At 44.5% G+C, this 12,141-nt stretch overlaps 1 long non-coding RNA gene across 4 annotated transcripts in view; it reads left to right on the top strand.

Moving 5' to 3' along the window:
* LOC135232816 (uncharacterized) overlaps positions 1 to 12,141 on the top strand; it is a 103,830-nt gene that overhangs the window by 76,547 nt on the left and 15,142 nt on the right. For 2 of the 4 annotated variants that reach the window (XR_010323358.1, XR_010323356.1), the window contains exons 4-5: positions 6,996 to 7,221; positions 7,547 to 9,567. This is a non-coding gene — a long non-coding RNA (uncharacterized LOC135232816). Of the gene's footprint in view, positions 1 to 6,995; positions 7,222 to 7,546; positions 9,569 to 12,141 lie in introns of those variants that run through there. The other 2 variants (XR_010323357.1, XR_010323359.1) reach the window with 2 other exon arrangements.

Below are 12,141 nucleotides of genomic sequence, written 5' to 3'. Positions count from 1 at the left end.
TCAGTCTAGGAGTCCATTCAGTTTTCTTGTATGAATTCAGCTCAGGTTTCCAGGTAGCTGATCATCAAGTGTATGGTACAGGCTCTGTCCTACAGTCTTAGAGGGGCAGGGGTGATTGGCGTATATACCGGTATCTGATTGCAGCAGGGAGTCACACTCTGAACAAGGCAGGGGGCTGAGAACCGACCCCCAAGTGTCTCTGAGGAAAACACGTCTCTGTTCCCTAGAGTGTGCTGGTGGGTGGGCTCTGCAGAGGGACCATGGGCACCCAAAGTTTTTGCTGTAAGGACTGGGAGGTACCAGTTATCCCTGGACCCCTGTCGTGGGTGGCTGGGTGACCCGAGTGGAGCCACCAGTCCTTAGGTCCCTGTTGTGGGTAGGTGAGGACCTTGTTTAATAGGCAAAGCAGTGTCAAACGTCAAACACCCACCTCTCCACTGTACCGCTGAAATGGTTGGAGTTTGCCAACAAGGGCCTATTCTCCTGAAATAGGCCCACACAGGTCCATGCAGAAGGGAAAGGTGCTCAAGGTCCACGGACGGTTTATGCCTGGACAGGAGCCGCTTCTGTCCTGAGCTCCCCCAGTTAATGGAGCTAGCAAATTATCTTTTCCCCCGTTCCAAATTTTTTCCTTCCCCAAGGCCGAGAGGACAGCTCCAGGTGCTCACCAGTGTCTATCTCAGGTCTGGGGATTCCACCGCTGAAGCTGGCTTGCGGGGGCGGGGGGGGGTGTCACGGTAAAATATACGCAAGTACTTAGCTTTTGCCAAGAGCGCCCTTCTCCTCAAATTCCGGAGGTGTGAGTGGGCTGTGTGGCTGGCTGCTTCTCCCTGAGGAAACTGCAGCCGACGCTAGGACCAGCCCGCTGCCGCTGCTGCTGCTGCTGCCGCCGCTCCAGGAATGGTGCCTGAGGGCTCCCCGCGATTCAGGCCCGGTAACTCCTCTCTGCTTCTGAACGGTCTCTTCCTTACCCTGCCCCTCGGTTGGTTGTCTAAGATGTTCAGGGCTCCCAGCTTGTCACAAATATACTCATTTCACTTGTTTTTTCAGGTCTTTGTTGTAAAGAGGGCTCGATGGAAGCATCTGTCTATTCCGCCATCTTGGCTCCACCTCTACCATAGGGTTTTCAATGGCTGATTTTTCAGAAGGAAATCACCAGGTCTTTCCTCCAAGGCACATCTGGGCAGACTGGAAATTCTTACCCTTCGGTTTTCACTCAAGCACATTCACCACTTGTACCACCTAAAAAAGCAAAAGCCACACCCACTGCTGACTCATAGCAACCCATAGGACAGAGTAGAACTACTCAATAGGTTTCCAAGAAACACCTGGTGGATTTGGTTATCAGCCTAACTCTTAACCCTGCGCCACCAGAGTTTCCTTGTACCACTTAGGGATAATAATATTATTAATATAATAATATTAATTATATATATATATTACCTTTTGAGAGATACTAAATGTATGTGTGTGTGTGTATATATATATATATATATATATATATATATATATATATATATATATATATATATATATATAGACTACATCTGTGGAAAAAGATGATGGAAAAGCTCAATATCATCAGTGAGAACAAGGTCAGGGGCCCACTGTGGAACAGACCATCAATTGCTCACAAGCAAGTTCAAGTTGAAACTGAAGAAAATTAGAACAAGTCCATGAGAGCCAAAGTATGACCTTGAGCATATCCCACCTGATTCAGAGACCATCTCAAAAATAGATTTGACGCATTGCACACTAATGACCAAATACCAGATGAGTTGTGGAATGACATCAAGGACATCATACATGTAGAGGTCATTAAACAAACAGGAAAGGAAGAAAAGACCAAAGTAGATGTCAGAAGAGACTCTGAAACTTGCTCTCGAACGTCAAGCAGCTAAAACAAAAGGAAGAAATGATGAAGTAAAGAACTGAACAGAAGATTTCAAAGGGCAGCTCAAGAAGACAAAGTAAAGCACTATGCTGACATGTGCAAAGACCTGGAGATAGAAAACCAAAAGGGAAGAACACTCTAGGCATTTCTCAAGCTGAAAGAACTGAAGGAAAAATTGAAGCCTCTAGTTGCAATAGTGAAGGATTCTATGGGGGAAATATTAAACGTCACAGGAAGCATCAAAAGAAGATGGAAGGAATACACAGAGTCATTATACCAAAAAGAATTGGTCGATGTTCAACCATTTCAAGAGGTAGCATATGATCAAGAATGAATGGTACCGAAGGAAGAGGTCCAAGCTACACTGAAGGCATTGTCGAAAAACAAGGCTCCAGGAATTAATGGAATATCAATTGAGATGTTTCAACAAATGGATGCAGCATTGGAAGTGCTCACTCATCTGTGCCAAGAAATTTGGAAGACAGCTACCTGGCCAACCAACTGAAAGAGAGCCATATTTATGCCTATTCCCAAGAAAGGCGATCAAATCAAATGCAGAAATTATCAAACAATATCATTATATCACATGCAAGCAAAATTTTGCTGAAGATCATTCAAAAGCGGCTTCCGCAGTGTATCGACAGGGAACTGCCAGAAATTCAGGCCGGTTTCAGAAGAGGATGTGGAACCAGGGATATCATTGCTGATGTCAGATGGACCCTGGCTGAAAGCAGAGAATACCAGAAGAATGTTTACCTGTGTTTTATTGACTGTGCAAACGCATTCGACTGTGTGGATGCTAACAAGTTATGGATAACATTGTGAAGAATGGGAATTCCAGAACAGTACTTAATTGTGCTCCCGAGGAATCTGTACATAGATCAAGAGGCAGTTGATCGGACAGAACAAGGGGATACTGAGTGGTTTAAAGTCAAGAAAGGTGTGCATCAGGGTTGTGTCCTTTCACCATACCGATTCAATCTGTATGTTGACCAAATAATCTGAGAAGCTGGACTATATGAAGAAGAGCGGGACATCACGATTGGAGGAAGACCATTAACAACCTGGGTTATGCAGATGACACAGCCTTGCTTGCTGAAAATGAAGAGGACTTGAAGCACTTAAGAAGATCAAAGACCACAGCCTTCAGTATGGATTACACCTCAACATACATGAAACAAAAATCCTCACGACTGGACAAATAAGCAACATCACGACAAACAGAGAAAAGATTGACATTGTCAAGGATTTCATTTTACTTGGATATGCCATCAACACCCATGGAAGCAGCAATCAAGAAATCAAAAGACGCATTGCTTTGGGCAAAGGACCTCTTTAAAGTGTTGAAAAGCAAAGATGTCACCTTGAAGACTAAGGTGCGCCTGACCCAAGCCATGGTATTTTCAACAGCATTATATGCATGCAAAAGCTGGACAATGAATAAGGAAGAACTAAGAAGAATTGGTACCTTTGAATTGTGATGTTGGCAAAGAATATTGAATATACCACTGACTGCCAAAAAAAAAAAAAAAAAGAACGAACAAATCTGCCTTAGAAGAAGTACAACCAGAATGCTCCTTAGAAGCAAGGATGGCGAGACTGCGTCTTAAATACTTTGGACATGTTGTCAGGAGGGATCAGTTCCTGAAGAAGGACATTATCTTGATAAAGTACAGGGTCAGCAGAAAAGAGGAAGACCCTCAATGAGATGGACTGACACAGTGGCTGCAACTATGGGCTCAAGCATAACAACGATTGTGAGCCTGGCACAGGATAGGGCAGTGTCTCATTCTGTGGTACGTAGGGTTGCTGCTAGTTGGAACCGACTCTGCGGCACCTAACAACTACAACAACATATATAATATAATAATATTAATAATAAGGAAACCCTGATGGCGTAGTGATTAAGAGCTATGGCTGCTAACCAAACGGTCGGCAGTTTGAATCCACCAGGCATTCTTTGGAATCACTATGGGGCAGTTTTACTCCTATAGGAATTGACTCGACGGCAACGGGTTTCAGGGATAATAAAATTCACCCTTTTAAAGTATACATAACAACCCCCATAGGACAGAGTAGAACTAATCCATAGGGCTTCCAAGGCTGTAATCTTTATGGAAGCAGATTGCCACATCTTTCTCCCACAGAGCGGCTGGTGGGTTCAAACTGTTGACCTTTCACCTAGCAGCTGAGCTCTTAACCGCCATGCCACCAGGGCTCCTTATATAGCCCTATGAGCTTTTATTTACGTATGTATTTGTTTATTTACTTATTAAAAGCTTTAACATATAATTATATATAATACATACAATCAAATTCACCCTTTTAAAGCATACACACCTATGAGTTTTTATTTATGCATGCATTTGTTTGTTTCTTTATAGCTTTAAAAAAAATAGCTTTACTGAGGTATAATTAACATGTAATAAATTACATAGTTAAAGTGTAAAATTTGACAAGTTTTGACATATATGTACACCATGAAACTGTCATCACAATGAACATATCTGTCATCCCCTTAAGTTTCCTGTTGCCCCTTTGTAATTCCTCTTGTCCCTTCCCACCCCACCCCACCTCCTCCCCAGTTACCCACTGACCTGCTTTCTGTCACAACCTCCACAAACAAGGTGGGCGTGGTTATCGTAATGGACAGTGGAGTCCAAGCAGTAATCAGAATTATCTGACTCTTGTGGACTTACGGCATTGGCTACTTAGTCAAGATGTCCCTACGAGTCAAATAGATGGGAAACCTACTAAATCTTTACCTGATTTGTACAGTGGAAGATTTCTAGGTCAAGTGAGTGGCAGTCTAACTCAATTGCCAGAACAGTCATGGCCCCTCAATCAGTTCCCAGATTTCAGCCGGTTTACAGACCCACAACCCCTTGAATGAAGGGGAGGTCAGATCCCTTGAGGAAGGACCCCGCTACGTTGCCAAAAATGTATATTGTGTGTCTTTCTCCCAGCCTTCCCCAAAGGGATCTAAGGCCTTTTACGAGAGTGGTTATTCATTGAGAAGGAAATAATCAAAGTTTTCAGAGATTATTAGACACTGGCCCTGGTGGCGCAGTGGTTAAGAGCTCAGCTGCTAACCAAAAGGTCGGCAGTTCAAATCCACCAGTCAGTCACTCCTTGGAAACCCTGTGGGGCATTTCTACTCAGTCTTCTAGTGTCGCTATGAGTTGGAATAGACTTGACAGCAACGGGTTTGGTTTTTTTTGTTGTTGTTTGGCTCAAACCGAGACTAGTTCCAGGAGACTCAAAATGTCACTGTGGTCCACCAGTCAGAGTTAATTACCTAGATGGGCTTACTATCAAGAATTGATGAAGATGCCTTAGTGATCTCCTCTAACTTTTCTGTCAGTGTGCATTTTCTAGACTTTCCTATAAATGGAATCACACAAAATGTCCTCTTTTGTTTGTCTGTCTTGTTTCACTCCAAAGAACAGCTCTTTGATTCTTCCATGTTGTGGTATGTATGAATAATTCATTCCTTTTTATTGCTGAGGTCTGTTCCATTGTGTGGAGGGACTACAGTTTGTTGATCCGTTCACCTGCTGATGGACATTTGGGTTGTTTCCAGTGTTTAACTCTAAGAAATAATGCTGCTGTGAACATTCTTGGACAAGTCTTTGTAGGAACATGTTTTCATTTCTCTTGTGTAAAATGTCCAGGGCTGGAAAGGGGAAGCATGCTGTCACATTGTGGGAATTGCAACCAAGGTCACAAAGCCATTTGTGCATGTATTTTGGAATGAGGAATTAACTTCAGCTGTAAACTTTCACCTAAAGCACAATTAAAAAAAAAAAAAAAAAAAAACCCAGGGGTTTGATTGATGGGTCATAGTTGTTGTTAGGTGCCTTCCAGTCAGTTCCGACTCACAGCGACCTTGTGTACAACAGAATGAAACACTGCCTGGTCCTGTGGGTCAAGAGTATGTGTATAGTTAACTTTATAAGAAACTGCCAAACTGTTTTCCAATGGAGCTGTGGCATTTTGCCTTTACCTCCAGCAGTGTAAGGTACTTCCAGGAGCCCTGGTGGCGCAGGTAAGACCTCAACTGCTAACCAAAAGGTCAGCAGTTCATATCCACCAGCCGCTCCTTGGAAACCTTATGGGGCAGTTCTACTCTCTCCTATAGGGTTGCTATGAGTTGGAACCAACTCAATTGTACTGAACAACAACAACACCAGCAGTGTATGGGGTTCCAGTTGCCCCACACCCTCCCCAACACTTGTCTTTTACATTTTAGCCATTCTAGTGAGTATAACAGGAGCCCTGTGGCACAAATTTTAAGAACTTAGTTGCTAAACTAAAGGTTGGTGATTCAAACCCACCCGGCATCTCCTCGGGAGAAAGACCTGACAATCTGCTCCGGTAAAGATTACAGCTTAGGAAACCCCACGGGGCAGTTCTACTCTGTCACATGGGGTCTCTATGAGTCAAAATTGACTTGATGGCACCTAATAACCACAGTAAGTATGCATCTTATTTTTTGATGCATTTCAAAGTAAATTTAAGAAAACAGTACCCTTTACCCCTAAGCCCTTCAGCAAGCATATCATTAACTAGAGCTCAGTGTTTGTTGAAAGTCATATTTTTTAATGAGGTGAAATTTGTTGCTCTTAGCTGCCACTGAGTTGGCCCCCAACTTGTGGCGACCCCATGTACCGTGGAACAAGATGCTGCCCAGTCCTGTGCTATCCCCATGATTGGTTGCACATCTAACCATTGTGATCTGCTCGGTTTTCACTGGCTGACTCTCAGAAGTAGATCAATAGGCCTTTCTTTCTAGTCTGGCATGACTTACTGCAAACCCCTCAGTCTTTATAATCTTCAGATACCCAACCAAACCGAACTCGCTGCCGTCGAATCAATTCCGACTCATAGCCACCCTATAGGACAGAGTAGAACTGTCCCATAGGGCTTCCAAGGCTGTAATCTTTACGAAGCAGACTGCCACATCTTTCTCCCAGGGGGTGGCTGGTGAGTTCAAACCACCGACCTTTCGGTTAGCAGCTGAGCACTTAATGACAGTGCCACCATAGCTTCTTGGTACCCAACCAGAGAATCCCTTATCTCTCTCTCTCTCTCCCTCCAGGTTTCTAAGATCCAGGTCACTTCATCAAGAGAAAAAAAAAAAAGCAAAACAAAACAAAAAAAATCCAAACCCATTGTTGTCAAGTGGATTCTGATTCATGGCAACCCAATGTGCTTCAGAGTAGAACTGCACTCCATAGGTTTCCTTGGCTGTAATCTTATGGAAGCGGATTACCAGGCCTTTCTTCTGTGGTACTTCTGACTGGATTAGAACTGCCAACCTCAAGGTTAGTAACCAAGCGCAAATCATTTGCACCACCCAGGGGCCCTTTCACCTTATCATAAATGGCTCTAATCACAAACTCAGTAAATTGCTCACCCATCCCAGTCATCAGCCCCCTTAACGTCCTTCAGGATTTGTCCATTGGCCTACCCCAGCTTTTAAAAACCTCAGGGTTCTTTGTCTCAGCAGAGCAGAAGCTCAGGGTTAGCTCCAATCTCTCTCCCCTCAATGTAATAGCTTCCCTTCTCCCTGTTAACAATGGTCCTTCCCCCACCACACCCCTTCCCTCCTCCGCTCCCATTTTTTTTTGCAATTATCCTTTTGCATAGAGTCATCCTGGCTTGCGTGAACACTGTCTGGGGCAAATCCTTTCTTTGACAAGATAATAATAGTGGCCACCTCTGACGGTCATCGTGAGGATTAAATGAGTAATTGCATGACTCTCTTGGAATGGAGCCTGGCATGGAGTAAGTGCTACATAAGTGTTTGACAAATACAATAAAACTATGACTGTGTGCCTTGGTGTGACAGGGGTGTCCTGGTTGTATAATGGTGTCTGTGCAATGGCTAGGTGTGACTGTTTCCCTAAGCAGGGAGAGAATTCACCACATCAGAGGATCTGCCCCAGGTCACAGAGGAAAACTGAGATTACATAGACCCAGCTCCAAACTGCTGTTCGTTCCATTCCACTGGTTGAGAGGCTGAGTCCGAGCCATTGCCCCTGCTGTGACCTCTATCTAGAATGCCCTTTTCTTCCTTCACCTCCTTCAAGTCCTTGCTCAAATATCGCCACCTCAGTTCAAATTGCAACTCAACCCACCCTCCACTGCCAGACCCCCAGAAACCCATCCCGTTTTAGTTCTCTCTGTGGCACTATATATATTTACAATCCTTCCTTCTTATTCCTGGATGGCATATTTGTGAATTCTCCTCGAAACTAAAAACCAAACCCCTTGCCGTCCAATCGATTCCAACTCACAACCCCCATGTGTTTCAGAGTAGAATTTCCCCTATAGAATTTTCTTGGCTGTCATTTTTATGGAAGCAGATCACCATGCCTTCATTCTGTGCTGCCGCTAAGTGGGTTCAAACTGCCAACCTTTAGGTTAGTAGTTGAGCTCAAATCGTTTATGCCGCCTGGGAACCTGCTCGCTAAAATTTATTTGTAACCTTAAAATCAATACTCTTGGCACTTCCGTAGTCGTTCGCAGACATGTCCAGACGGCAAAAGATTTGAGTCCTCGTGCACGTTCCCAGCTGAGATGGAACAAGGTGACACTCTCTGCCTTCTTGTTTGAGCCTCAGCCTGTCCGTTTCTTGACCTATTCAATGTTATGATTTTTGCATTTTTGTGCTTTTTGTTGGTGATTTCGCTGTTCAAAATGGCCCCCTGGTGTGGTGCTGAAGTGCTGTCTAGTGTTCCTGAGCACAAGAAGGTTGTGATGTGGCTTATGATGAAAACGCATGTGTTAGATGAACTTCATTCAGGCATGGGTTATAAGTACTTCTGGCCGTGAGTTCAACATTAATGAATCAACAATACATAGTAGATTTAAAAAAAAGGAATCAAATCTGTTGCTGTCATTTCCAACTCATAGTTACCCCATGTGTTACAGAGTACAACTGCCCCATAGGGTTTTCTTGGCTGTAATCATAACAGAAACAGATCACCAGGCCTTTTTTCCGCAGCACTACTGGGTAAGTTTGCACTGCCAACTTATAGGTTAGTAGTTGAGTGCAAATAGGTCTTGCCACCCAGGGACCCTTTATATATTAGATAACGTGTCTTTAAACAGAAACACACATAAAACAAGGTGAGGTATTCATCAGTTGACGAAAACGTGGTGATCAGTGGCTTGCAGGAATCTAAGCCTGTATTTCCCTGAGGAGCAATGGTTCGGTGGTGTTCACTAATTCATTGCTCGTGGAAACTTCACAGAACATGCTGTTGTTATGTGCCGTTGACTTAACTTTGGCTCCTAGTGACCCCTATGTGACAGAGTAGAACTGCCCCATAGGGTTTCCTAGGCTGTAATCTTTACAGAAGTAGATTGCCAGGTCTTTCCTCCATGGAGCCGCTGGGTAGGTTCCAACTCCCAACCTTTCAGTTAGCCGCTGTGTGTCTAACCATCATGCAACCAGGGCTCCTTTGATAGAACATGACTAGCGAAGAACATTGAATATACCATGGACTGCCAAAAAAACAAACAGATCTGTCTTGGAAGACGTACAACCAGAAGGCTCCTTAGAAGCAAGGATGGTGAAACTACGTCTCACATACTTTGGACATGTTATCAGGAGCAATCAGTCCCCGGAGAAGGACATCATGCTTGGTGAAGTAGAGGGTCAGAGAAAAAGAGGAAGACCAACAGGATGGTTTGACACAGTGGCTGCAAAAATAGGCTCAACATAGCAACAATTGAGAGGATGGCGCAGGACCAGGCAGTGTTTCGTTCTGTTGTGCATAGGGTTGCTACGAGTGGGAACCTACTCGATGGCACCTAACAACAACAATAACAACCGCAAATAATGAGAATCAACTTTACATGTTTATCTGGAAAGCTCCCCCTGAGGGAGCTAACACCGTACTGTTGTTAAGGCTGTGCAATAATATACTAGTATTTTTAAAAATTCATTTGCAAAAGGAATTTTTTTTCTCATTGACGCAAAAGTGCTGTGTGGACCACCAGTGCCCCCTCACACTCTCAGCTCTTGGCTGTCACTGGCCTTCTCTGCGTTCCTTCTCACGCCAGGCTCACCCTGACCTCAGGGCCTTTGCGCAGGCTGTTCCCTTTGTCTACAATAGCCTTCCCCCAGATATCCACCTGGCTTACTGACTCATCTCTTCTGTCCTCTGCTCAAATGTCACCTCCTCCAAGAGGCCCTCTAATTACCCACCTAAAACAGCCCCTGATTCATGCTTCAGCCCCTTCACCTAGTATTTCTCAATGGTGCTTGTCATCCCCTGCCATTTAATGTAATTTTTAGTCATCTTTCTCCTTTTCTAAGGATCCCTGGAACCCTGGTGGCGTAATGGTTAAGAGTTCAGCTGCTAACCAAAAGGTCAGCAGTCCAAATCACCAGATGCTCCTTGGAAACCCTATGGGGCAGTTCTACTCTGTCCTGTAGGGTTGCTATGAGTTGGAATCGACTCGATGGCAATGGGTTTGGTTTTTTTGGCTTAAGGAGCCCTGGTGGTGCAGTGCTTAAGTACTAGGTTGCTAACCAAAAGGTCAGCTGTTCGAACCCACTAGCCACTCCACAGAAGAAAGATGTGGCAGTCTGCTTCCAAAAAGATTACAGCCTTGGAAACCCTATGGGACAGTTCTATTCTGTCCTAGAGGGTCACTACGAGTCAGAATTGAGTTGACGGCAGTGGGCTTGGTTTGTTTTTCTCCTTATCTACTATATAAGTCTCTTATTGCTGTTGTGACAAATGACCACCGCTTAGTGCCTTCAAACAATACAAATTTGTTATCTCACAGTTCTTGAAGACAGAAGTCTGAAACAGGTCTTACCAGGCTAAAATCAAGGTCTTGGCATAGCTGGTTCCTTCTGGAGGCTCTAAAGAAGAATTCATTTCCTTGTCTTTTTCACTATCTAGAGGCAGCATGTAGTCTTTAGCTAGTGGCTCCTCCCTCCATCTTCAAAGCCAACAGCATAGCATCTTCCAATCTCTTTTTCTCTCTGACATCTGCTTCTGGTCTCAGATTTTCTCCTCTGACTCTCCTGCCTCCTTCTTTCTCTTGTTGCCGTTGTGGCTGTTAGTTACTATGGAGTTGGCCCCCAACTCATGGTGATCCCAAGCACGATGGAGTGAAATGCTGCCCCCATGAACATTTGTGGATCAGACCCTAGTGACCCATAGGGTTTTCACTGGCTCATTTTCAGAAGTATATTCCCGGGCCTTTCTTCCTAGTTTGTCTTAGTCTGGAAGCCCCACTGAAACCTGTTCAGCATCACAGGAAGATGCATAAGATGCACTGGCCAGGAATCGAGCCTGGGTCTCCTTCATTGAAGGCGAGAATTCTATCACTGAACCACCAATATTCCATCTTTCCCTAACAAGGACCCGTCTTAGTTATCAACTGCTGCTGTAACAGAAATGCCACAAGTAGATGGCTTTAACAAACATAAATTTATTTTCTCATAGTCTAGGAGGCTAGAAGACTGAATTCAGGGCATCAGCTCCAGGGGAAGACTTTCTCTCTCTGTCAGCTTTGGGGGAAAGTCCTTGTCTTCAATCTTCCTCTGCTCTAGGAGCTTCTCAGCACAGGGACCCCAAGTCCAAAGAAGTGCTCTGCTCCTGGCTCTTCTTGCTTGGTGGTAATGAGGTCCCTTTCCTTTCTGCTCACTTCTCTCCTCTGTATCCCAAAAAAGATTGACTCAACATACAACCTAAGCCTGTAGATTGTGTCCCACCTCATTAACATAACTGCCTCTAATTCTGCCTCATTAATATCATAGAGCTTAGGATTTACAACACATAGTATAATCACATCAGATCACAAAGTGGTGGACAACCACACAATACTGGGAATCATGACCTAGCCAAGTTGTTATACATTTTGGGGGGACACAATTCAATCCATAACAACAAGCATCAAGCAAGTTGAAAACCCAGCAGAAAAATTTACATTAGCTCTCAGGTCTTGAAAATAATTCTCTGTTCTTTGAGATCATCGGGGCACTGGCCCTGCCTTCCAGACTCTCGGTGTTGGCCATGCCCTCTGGATTCTGGGTGGAGTCCCCTCGGCCCTGGGCTTCAGCTCTGCCTTCCAGGCCCACTGGGATGGCAAATCTGCTCCCTCAGCTTTGGGGAGACCCATTCTCCTAGTCCATCTGAGTGGTGATCCCAGCCCCTCGGAACTGGCAGGCCCCATTCTTCTGCCCCTTGGGCCTGGCAGCCCCACACCCTCAGCTT

The sequence above is a fragment of the Loxodonta africana genome, chromosome 11 (assembly GCF_030014295.1).
Source record: "Loxodonta africana isolate mLoxAfr1 chromosome 11, mLoxAfr1.hap2, whole genome shotgun sequence".
Lineage (NCBI taxonomy): Eukaryota > Metazoa > Chordata > Mammalia > Proboscidea > Elephantidae > Loxodonta > Loxodonta africana.
The sequence above is the reverse complement of the archived record's forward strand: the minus strand, read 5'-3'. Positions and strand labels throughout refer to the sequence as shown.